This window comes from Nothobranchius furzeri, chromosome 9, assembly GCF_043380555.1.
Source record: "Nothobranchius furzeri strain GRZ-AD chromosome 9, NfurGRZ-RIMD1, whole genome shotgun sequence".
In the NCBI taxonomy this organism is placed as follows: Eukaryota; Metazoa; Chordata; class Actinopteri; order Cyprinodontiformes; family Nothobranchiidae; genus Nothobranchius; species Nothobranchius furzeri.
The window spans coordinates 71,188,735-71,200,501 of NC_091749.1; the positions used below are offsets into that span (position 1 = coordinate 71,188,735).

General features: G+C 43.7%; 1 long non-coding RNA gene across 1 annotated transcript in view; it reads left to right on the forward strand.

Moving 5' to 3' along the window:
* The window catches only part of LOC139071860 (uncharacterized), a 10,608-nt gene extending 10,580 nt beyond the window's left edge, over positions 1 to 28 (forward strand). The window contains exon 3 of the long non-coding RNA XR_011521665.1: positions 1 to 28. This exon is cut by the window's left edge and continues 1,662 nt beyond it. This is a non-coding gene — a long non-coding RNA (uncharacterized lncRNA).
* Positions 29 to 11,767: the final 11,739 nt, after the last annotated feature.

The window sequence follows — 11,767 nt, forward strand, 5'->3', positions numbered from 1 at the left end:
AACTAATCGTTTCTTCGGATTTGCTGGTTCTGAGCAACATTCCACACCACACCATTCTCCGTCTCATCCACCTTAGTAACACCATACATTTAGTGTTAAAGTTAGTCTAGTTTTAATTTGTTTAGTAATAAATCTTTAAACTTTTAAACTCGACTCTCTCTTCTGTTGTCTCTGAGTTCATACGAAGCTGTTATCTAATCCCTGCAATAAAAAGGTCCAATCTTCTGGTTGAACAGTACCACAGATCCATAAGGTTGATTTCATATTTGCTATGGAATCTCATGTCTTATGGCTCATTAAATAACATGTAAATTAAACCATTACAGAAGTCACAAACCCAACAGTTTTCCTTTTAACAGGAGTTTTTCCTTTATTCTAGCAATAAAACAGTAAAAATCTTTTATTTATATTTGTTTCTTTCTCGTTTTTAAATAATAGTTTTAACATAAAATTACATTCTAGACACCTCTGATTGAGAGAGAGGAACTGAATTGACTCTTCCGATTGCGAACCTCGGCTCTGACTCGTCCTGTTGGGATAAAATTCCTCCATTTTTGTCTTTGGCCCTCGAGGCGATTCTCACTGTGCCTGCAACGCCTCCTATGTTTAACCAGGTGGTTAACAGCTCACTGACTAGATAATCCACACGGACCTGCAGCCTTTAGAGGAGACTGGTAAACAACAGGAAGGAGCTTATATTTAACCAGGAGCAGCGATTATGTGAGGAGCTCTGTTATTATCCCAGGTGGCATCGCTCACCAGCCCACGATTTACATCTCAATTAGCAGCATCGTCAGTGGCGCTGCTCTTCATTCGTGGCGTTGGTGAAGTCACCTTCGGGAGGGAAAAGGGTAAAAGAAAGGAAGGAGGAGACGTCTCTAAAAGTGAGACGAGCAGCCGGAGACGGATGGTTTAAACGACAAATGACTGGAGACCTCATTGATGATTTCACAGTTTCGTTCAGGATCAATGCGACGATCGTAGGTGCTGGAGCCGATTCTTTCAGCAGGAGGTTCTGGTGTGGGCTTGGAGGTTTTCCTAAATACTGGATGGTTTTAGTCTGATCTGGGAAAAAAACATCTTACTGAACAAAATAACAAATGAAGAAATAAATCTGCGACTTTAAAGCTGGGCAGACAGTGTGAGACTTTTTCACTCGTAGCGTTCAGCTTCAGCTCAAACTGTACGACCCAGTTCTCGGATACGACCTGACTGCTCACACTTTACGTCTGGTAGCAACACGTCGGACCTAAAATATGCTAAAAACAGCAGTTTTTACACAACACGTCAGACTTTTTTGCCTTGCCTGTTGTCCTTCGGGAGCGCTGCAGGAGGACACACAGGGATTTATGGGGGTTGGATGAGGAAAACGAAATAAAGAAAGTAAATCTGTGTTTTGTGGTCAGGTTAATTTGACGTGAACACGACAAACACGCTTTCTTGACAATCTTTGTGAGTAAAAAAAACGTGTAGAAACAAAAACGAACAATGTGTGTTATTAGGGAAATAGCGGGCGAGCGGTGTTGATGCATGATTGCGCATGCGCCGTGAGCGGTTCTGGTACTTTTTGGGTCGCAGCGCCGCTTCAACAGTGTGATACCCTCACGAGGGACGAGCAAAATATTAAACACTCCAGAAGTCCGTGTGAGCTCACGATTGCTGATCGGTAGCTGGTCACGTGGTGTTAATCGCCTCTCGTAACCCCCTGTACACGACGCTCGGCGCTAAACTCGCCCCGATGGATTCTCGCACGACTGGAAAATCGGCTCAAAAAAGCGAAAAAGTCACACAGTGTACGCCCGGCTTTAGTTTTTGTTAATCTGCTTGAATTTATGTCCCAAAACACGTGAAGTGAGTCATTTCTTGGTAAATTATAAGAAAAATGACGTCAAAAGATTTTCCATAACTAATCAGCTTGATCACATGTTCATGGTTCCTTTAAAAGGTTAACTCTTTCACTGCCATTGACGACTAAAGTCGTCATTTTAGATCATCGGAACGAGCCCCCACGCTGAGAGAACAAACATCTCAGCTCTAAAGCCGATCTTCATCTGCGTACGTCACATGATCAGGAAGCAGAACATCCACGTGTTAGGAGATCGTTTTGGGCCGTTCCTGCAAAAAAAGTGAGGCGCGAACCGGAAAAGCGTCTGCCGATCACAATTCGACAACGGATTATGAAAGAACGGATAACGCTCGAAACACGCAGATTCTTCCTGATGTAAGAGGTGAGTCTCCGCTTTGTTTTGGTTGTTTTGGCGTCGACATCATCCTAGCGTGCAACGTTCTGTCACTCTTAAAAAAACAGTAAAAACGGTGAGAAACGCTGGCAGCGAAGGCCGTTAGCGATCAGGAAACAGCTGGCAGTGAATGAGTTAAACAGGAAAAATGTGTAGAACGTGTCAGAAAACACACATTTGGCTCATGTTTTTACTCAGTTTGGGTGCCATTCTCTTCAGAATTGGGCGATAACGGACTTGGCCTTGGCAAAAAGGTTTAAGGAAAATCCTCCAAATTCAGACGTTTGTTCTGTAGCTGCTCCAACTTGTTTACACCCCCGTTTAGTATTTATTGAAGGATTTTGCATCACCTGCTGCTTTTCTTGCTAGAAAATTTCACCGAGATTATTTCATGTTGGGCGGTGACGGAGGTGCGGCCATTTTGGCCAACCTTGAAGACAACATTGGGTGTGATCTTAGGCGGTTAGCACTTCCAGTTTTTGTTGTGAACGGCTCTCGGCTACTAGAAGACCAGATTTAGTCTCAGTACCTGTAACAATGACTGACCTTTGACCCTTTTAGCGTTGCCTAAAGTTGATCAGCTGCCTTTTAGAAAGGGACTGATCCCAAAAGTTAATCAGTTATAGATGAACATTTGTCCAGATGTCATGAGAGGGTGGCTCAATAGTTGGTGCCAAAGTTTTGAGAAGACAGACATCCGCTGAGACTGGCTTGTGTTTGCTGTGGCAGCCATCTTTAATTTGATGCACGTGTCAACATCATCAGCCATTGAAGTAAACTTGATATAAAAAAATAACAACTTGTGGACCATAAAGCGTTCAGATGGAGCATCAGGATTAGTACCTTCATCAGAAACCTGCCCCATCCACAGCTGGAGATGCCTACTGCCCCCTGGTGGAAGATCTACAGGTGGAGAGGGCCAATTTTATTTCTGTATCACCCTTATATTGTTGCATAATTATGTGATAAAATAAACCCCACTAATATAAGATAAGATTTCAGCTTAAAAAATCAGAATCAGAATCAGAAGTTTTTATTGCCATGTATGTGCCAAGTCACAACATTAGGAAATTGCTGCGGTATTTTGGTGCAGAAGGCAAGAAAGAAAAATAATAAAATAAATTAAGAGAGGAGGAAATATAGGAAGTAATAAAACACTCATGATAAAATTATTAATGTAAAAAGTGGCATGAATTAGAGAAGCAGCTATCTACTCCATGTAGGTATTAATCTGAGTGTTTTCTGAATGATTCAAGCACAGCATCGGGTCACGTGACTGGGACCAATCAACTTGAGTGGGCTGCCCTAGGATGTTCATTCAAAAGTCCAACTGCAGAGGGGAAGAAACTGTTTTTGTGGCGAGAGGTTCTGGTCCGAATGGATCTGAGCCTTCTGCCAGATGGGAGCGAGTCGAAGAGACTGTGTCCCGGGTGAGACGAGTCAGCTGTTATCCGACCTGCACGCCTCAATGTCCTAGAGGTGTACAGATCCTGAATGGAGGGGAGTTTGCAGCCAATGACCTTCTCTGCAGAGCGCACCACACGCTGCAGCCTCTTCTTGTCCCTGGTGGTAGCTCCAGCGTACCACACGGTGATGGAGGAGGTGAGGATGGACTCGATGATAGCGGTGTAGAACCGCCTCATCGACTGTGGTGATAGGTTGAGTTTCTTCAGCTGCCTCAGGAAGTACATCCTCTGCTGGGCCTTTTTTCTGATGGTGGTGATGGTGGGCTCCCATTTGAGGTCCTGGGTGATGGTGGTGCCCAGGAAGCGACGTGAGTCCACCATCGTGATGGGAGTGTCAGACAGGTAACACAGGTAAATACATCTTAACATAACATTTCGGTCTTTAAAGAGTTAGAATCCTTCAGGTGGATCCTGGGAGTTATTGCAGACATAAACGAACGTGCACACGCACACAAACAGAGGCAAAAACATTACTGTCCACCCATTTTGGTTATGAAAAGCAAAAAATAAATAAATAAATAAATAGCAGCGAACAAGCTTCAAAAAGTTTCAGCATAATTAGTCAATTGTGTTTTTTTGTTTGATAAAAATAGAACAAGTTTTCATTTCCACCTCAAACAATAAGCAACTTCCACACAGGTAGCTCAAAAACGAACAGTTAATGAATGAATGAATGAACGAATGAATGAATGAATTGGTAAATCACCTTGGAAAAGTCTCAAAAATCAACTATATTATTTGGACCTCTTTAAAAATGTTTTGCATATTTGAGTTGCGATGCAACGGAACAGACGATCGCTGCAGTGAAAGTCTTCCAGCGCGCGAGGGAAGAGGTCTCGGGCGGTGAAACCTAAAAGAGGAAGACATCACAGGCGTGTCATCGCTCTCCTCCCACCGCGTGACAAACGACAGCGAGAATGAGCGTTTCACTCTGAGCCTCAGCAGCAGCAGCAGCTCCTGCAGGACAGAGACGAAGTGCCTCGGACGAGATGATTTACAGGACAGTGATTTATTACGACGGGCCAAAAGCAAAACTACAAATGAACAATTAGCAAACGTCTCCGTAATTAACCGCTCCGAGACAAAAGATGAGCGTGTGTGCGCGGACACGCTTTAGCAGAGCTAATCTTCATGCCGTTTATAGAATATTACTGCCTTAATTAGGGTTAATTGAATCATTTCGCTCACTAAGCACTGATTATGGATGTCAAACATGGAGGGGCCATCTTGATTAAACAGAATGTTGATTTATGCTAAGCGAGCATTCCTCTACACGATAATCTGGAAACCTTTTTTATTTTTTGGCTTTCTGAGGCATAAAAGTGGTAGAAAATCTTCCATCCGTGCATCTAAAACGGAGTCAGTGAGTGAATAAAAAGCTCAGTAACAACATTTTTCCAAGTGAATCAGAACAAATGGGGCCCAGTCTGACTTCAGTCACATGCTTTTGGTTTCCCACTCAGCACCTAATCTGACAAAAACTTTCCCACAGCACTTTCTTCACGAGTCATAATGAGATTTCACCGGCAACACAACACCGTGCGAGACCCGAACGTCACCTGATCAACAGCTCAGACCGACGGGATCTTGGTTCTGTCGTCAAACGGGACGACGAGACGGAACGGGAATCTCTAATAATTCAGTGTCTCCAATCCAAACGCAATCAGGAAAATTCAATTTGCTCCAGACGCTTCAAACGTCTGATTCATTAGGAACGATTCAACAGTCCTAGAAAACGTTAGGTGTCAGTAAACAAAGTCTGAATGAGAATAGAAGTGGCTGTTCTCGTGCACACACCCCAAAACGGAAGGATGTGCACGTCTGGCCCTAGTGCAAAGCAGAGTTTACAAGATGAAGAGTTTGTTTCACAAATGAAGCAGAACAATGGCTTAAAAAGGTTCTGTGTGTGTGTGTGTGTGTGTGTGTGTGTGTGTGTGTGTGTGTGTGTGTGTGTGTGTGTGTGTGTGTGTGTGTGTGAGCGCAGAGAAATGGGATGGTGCCATCATCCAGGGAGTTGGCAGCAAATATCTGGCTAACTAATGATGATGTGAATACACGGCCTCATAAGCCTATAAATCAGACGCCCCCCCCCTTACAAATTAATAGAGTTCAGCGTTGACAGCAGAGGAGGAAAGTCATAAATTATGTTTGGCAGAAGAAAAAAGCACAACAACCAGGGTGAAGACCTGTAAAGAGAAAATAATGTTCTTTTGTTTTTTTTTTGTCTTCAAAATTAAGTTTTATTCAATAGCTATCGAGTTCTTGTGCCTTTTTCCAAACAAATTAGTTATATTCACCACCAGGAGAGAAAATACACACTTTTCCTGATTAAAACGAGCAAAACTGAACTCGTAACCGCTGCTTTGATTTTGTAATTTCCTCATATGATTTGTGTGATGACTCAAAAGGAAACGGCATCAGAGTGGACGAAAAGAAGGCAAAGAATTAAAAGAGGCAACGTGGAAAACAGGAGGATGATGGGAGGAGGGCTAAGTACCGGAGCTAGTCAGTGTGGGGGGCTAATGGCGAGGGTACCAAGGTTGCAAGCAATTTCTCTTTGTTATCAAGTGAAATGACTCTGCAAATATGACGATAAATCACAGAGGAAATCAATCTGAGAGGAGGCGACTGTGAGCCGCTGATAATGCATCAATCAATATTTAATGTTTAGACTTTAATTAATCCACAGGCGCCGAGCATTCTTTAAGTGACAGAAGGGGAGGGGGAGAGGGGGGAGTAACAAGGGGGGAGTGTTTTTGCATATAAGCTCTTATATCAAACAGACACCGAGCTGAGCTGAAGTCATCAGTCGATTTCCTGCAGCTTCCCTCGTCCGCCTCAGCTCCGGTGCACAAACGCCTGGAGCTGCAAAAGACACGTGCACAACCTCGTATAAGGATGCGCCATTAAAAAAATCTACAGTTTCATGGATCTGCAGGGCAATTTCATTCATCCCTTCATTTGAATTAGGACTGTTTATAAAAATCTACTTTTATTCATTAAGTGTATTATATTTGTTTGTGTTTGTTTTTGTGGCTGCAGCTTTAAATCACAATCCCAAAGCAGTTTCCAAAATGTCTCGAAACAACAATAAGACCTCGACCACATGTCGCGTCCTCGCTGCGGCTCAAAACGAGTTTGTTCATCAGGTTTTCTCTCAGGAGAGCTCATGCGTCCCGTCTGCGACCCGTCGTTTACTTCTGCGAGTCAGAAAGAAATCTGAGAGGAGTTGGAGAACAAATTGCAATAAAACTAAAGATAAACTTTGAACAAATGGGCCCTTTGTGGCTTAGTGGTGAAAAAATTACACGATTGGGTCGTTTTCCACTCCCAGAACCTCCTGATGAACATGCACATCTCCGTTCCACCCATATGGATCATTTTCTGGAGCATTTCAGGAACCAGCTGAGTACCTGAACCGGGTAAAGGTAAACACCAGGTGGAGTCGCTGGGTGGGACTTGTGGTGAACTCATGCTGATCCGTAGGAAATGACAAACAAGCGGCTTTTGTGAAAGTGGAAGAGTTGCTGGTAAAGCGGAATGGAAGGAAAAGAAAATCAGCTTTAAAGTCGTAGTTTCTCATCTCCAAAGCCCACGCCGCGTAAAACCTCCTTTACCTTTTGTCTCCTACAGAGCCCCGTAAAAAAACATGTCACTGAATGCTGCTTTTTACGTCACAGCCGCTCTCTTCATCCCCCGAATCGATGAAATTGTGGTGTACTTTGGCAGAATAAAACTTTTTAAATGTTATTGACGTTCGTGGACGTCTTTTGGCGCTGACCATCGACATCACTCGCTGACGAAACAGTTGCAATATGCTGACGTCTTAGCAGCGTCCTGAAAGAGCGGAGAGGACTGAGCTGGCACGTTTTTGGTGTCTCCCCCCCCCCCCTCCCGGGATGTCTCAGAACTCCTATAGCGGAAACACGGCCTTTGAGTCTTTATCCTCTCAGACCCCCGTCGGTCCAAGCAGAACACCCACCCTGGGCACGGTTCTGGTTCTGCTGGATGGTTGTTCCTGTTAAAAGGCAGTTTTCCTTTCCACTGTCGCCCTTTGCATTGTGGTTGCTCAGGATGGGAGTTGAGCGAAGTTGGCGCTGAACCGGAGTGTTGCACGTCTCAATTCAATTTGTTCCCAAGAGAAAATGAGGTGACTCTAACTCGTTAGATTCTACGGTTTCAGTCGGCCTTCCGGTTGCTTCCGATGTTAAGTCCCGTTAGTCGTCATCACACGATGCTGAAATTCATCTCCGCATCCAACTCATCCCCGCGGTGGCCGCGCCCGGGAACTATTTGGTGGTTTAAACCCCTCAGTCCAACCCCTTAATGCTGAGCGTCAAGCAGGGAGGCGCTGGGTCCCATTTTTAAGATCTTTGGTAAGACCCGACCCGGATTTGAACCCCGATCTCTGCCACTAGGCCCCTGAGAAGCTGCTCCAATGACCTGTGTTGATTGTGATTGATAAAAAAAATGACTCAAATCTCGTCTCATTAACAGCCGTGCTTTCAACCTACTTTGTGACAACCTATCCTTCTTGTGTGTAAGTAGTTGTGGGAACATAACTCCTGAGATGCGTGAGAACCCGGAGACCTGCGTCACTACGTGCACGCCGCGAACACCGCCACGCCTGACTCTGGGGCTCTGTGGAACAAAAATCCCTGTCTGAACAACGCGACCGAGGAGCGGTTATGAGGGACGACTGGAGCGTGGAGCCATGCTTAGCCCGCGCCCTCTGATCACACCGACACATCCCACAGGTACTAATTACCGAACCTGCTCCACAGAGGAGTTGCAGGAGAAATAACAAGGAAGACGCTTGACATTTGGATATCTGCTGAAAGATTCACGGGGATAATTGGGACACGGCTGAGAGGGAGGTCCGCCAAGTTGGTTTCAGTTGATAAAATGGATTTAGCTAACTCTCAGCACAAGGCACATCGCCAGAAAGGTGGCCTTAGGGGAGCACCGGGAGGGTCAGTGCATGAGGGGAGACGAAAGTGAGCACTCCGAGTTCAGCAGCTTGTAGTCTGTGGACAATTATCGGAGAAGTTCCTCAGGAGGTAGATAAAGGGCTTACCTGGAACAACTTCTGATTTTCTCAGCTGCACATGTTGCATTTGATCCATCGTGCCCGTGTCTTCAGATTTACAGGTCTTTCATCTTCAAAGGGAACCTATCCGGAGTCAGGCCGAACACACTCTCATTCAAACACACCCTGAACAAGTCGTTCCTTAAGTTTGATCATTTAATCTTCAGTCAGCTTCATCAGAGAAGCTTTCATCGAACCGCTGCTTTATTCACCAAATTGATATTTCAGATTCATCTTTCGACAGAGCGTGTGTGCAACACTAGAAGAAGGAAACCACGGTCGACTGTATTGATTGGAAGCGCGGGTGCGTTTTTAACGGACATTTATGACAGTTGTTAAGTCATTTCCTGCTTCACTGGTTTATGTCGGTGCAACAACTTCCATGAATGATGTAATAAGAGATTATGTCACTTCCCCTGCTTTATTATCTGCACCTTCCTGTCTTATTACCAACAGGCCTGCAACACCCATGTTATACCAGTTAGTTAGAAGATGGACAGTCTGGTCTGATCTGGTTTGGATCAGAAAATGTGGGGAAAGAAAATCTGTGAAATATAGAATATTTAATTTTATTGGTCATAATCTTTCTGCTTGATCGTAACGTTGTAGAAAATAATCATCGAACTGAAAAAAAAATACTTTCTGTGCTTTAAAAAACAAAAACAAAACAAAAATAAAATTAAGCAAGAGATGAAAATGGGAAGGTATTTACAGGAGCGCTTGCAGCCTAAACAAGCAACTTAATTTTATTAAATAAAAAGGACAAGATAAGAGTCAGAGGAATCCAAAGAGCTGGTTTTAGAGATGCGGTTCACTCATTCATCAGAAAACATTCACGGCGGTTCACTCATTCATCAGAAAACATTCACGGAGGGGTGAGGGGGAGCTCAGATGCTTTTGTTTCAGGAAGTCTTACTGTTTACATCTCTTCTCTGATTGGCTAACAGCAAGGCAACTCTACCATTAACCCCTAATAGATTGATTGCCTAAGCAGGTGTTGTGCTGGCCATTACGCGTCTCATTGTGGACAGGACTCACGTCTTTTTTAGGGAGTTGGTTGCCCAAGTATTTGTTGGAGATCGACTCTTCTGTAAGGCGAGTCCGTACTTTAACAAAAAAACAAATATATATATATATATATATATATATATATATATATATATATATATATATATATATATATAAGAGTTACAATCTCTTTGGTGATTAGAATTGCACATGTACAGGTACAGGGCAACGAAATGCAGTTTGCATCCATCCAGAAGCGCTTTAGCCGTGATATAGATGTATTACAATATATATTAGCAATCATGTAGATGTGTAAGTATACACGTATGTTATAATGTACACGATATGAAGTACGTTATGAATATTCTATGACTATAAGTATGTACAGGCTGTAGTTAATACAAGCAGTCCATGAGTTTAACGTGGGTCATATGTCAGGAGGCAGAGTTCAGGAGTCTGACAGCTGTTGGGAAGAAACTGTTCCGGTACCTGGTGGTCTTAGTACGGAGGCTCCTGTCGCGCCTCCCAGAGGGCAGCAGGGTGATCAGTGCATGTGATGGGTGACTGTGGTCTCTGATGATTTTCCCTGCCCTTTTCAGACACCGCTTCCTGTCGATGTCCTTTATGGCAGGAAGTGGTGCTCCGGCGATGCGCTGGGCAGTTTTCCGAGATTGTAGCTGTGGTGGCCACCATTGATGGGGTTGACTCAAAGACTAAAGCCTTATCTGACTACAAGCTGAAGCTTTAAGCAAAGACCTTGTTCAGTTAGTAATCAAATGATGGGGATGACGTGTTCAGTTCCAAACACACCAAACTTCGGCTCGGTGTGAGCGGTTGTGAGTGAGCTGAGGAGGATCGTCTGTGGTAGCCATCTTGGATTGATTTAAAGTTGTTGACTTTAAACTAGCGGTAACTTTCTGACAGGTTCATTAAAATCTGCTCAATGTAATTTCAGTGTCGTGCACACAGAACACGCATTTTCATATTGTTGGTAACCAGTGTTGGGAGTAATGCGGTACAAAAGTAATTAACTACTGTAATGCATTGCTTTTTGCTGTAATGTGGTAATGTAAGGCATTACAGGGAAAGAAAATGGTAATATTTACTCGGTACAGTTGTCAGTAACGTGGTGATTACAATGCATTTTAAACCCAGAATCAAGATGTGTTCCTTAAAAATTCAAATTGCGGGAAACCCGAAGAAAGATCCAGTATCTGCATATATGACGTCATTTATGGACTCAGCTTTGTGGGCATTCTATGAGCAGAGAGGACACAGCGGTAACGGCTCAAACACTCCAGCTGCATTCTGCACGCGGCCGCTGCAACATTCACAAAATCACTCCACTAAAACAAAATAATTCACTTGCGATCGTTCATATCGGCGCATATTCTCTGGTATTTTGTGCTTTTCTGACGTGCTTTGCCTCATCTGAGTTAATCTGTGCCCCGGTGATTTCAACTCATTGCTGCTGGAGCGCCGCGCATGTGAAGATCCCTTTGGCTGATCGTTAGAAAGTAGGAAGTCTAGCAAACAGTTTTTCTGGAAGACGGAGAAAACATGCAGCATGCAGGAAGGTTAGAGAGAGAAAGGGCGGGAAATTATTCACATAAAATCAAGAAAACAAAACAAAGTGCTTGAAAAGAAAAAAAGTAGGTAGATTTATCCCCAATACACATTTTTACCAGTGAAAAGCAATAATATATAAGCATTTAATATTTATACATGTGATAGAATCAGATCACACCAGAAGTCAGTCCCACATCCAGGGCCGTATCAAGGCATTTGGGCACCAAGGCAAATATAGGCGTGGAGCCCCCACCACCTCACTCTCTGCTCAGTTAATACAAGAGGGCAGCGTGCTGAGAGTACAGATTGTTGTTGCTTTTATTTAATAAACAATCATTTTAAAGCACCGTTATTATATCTGACTGTTTTTAACAGCAACCCTAGCTCAGACACCA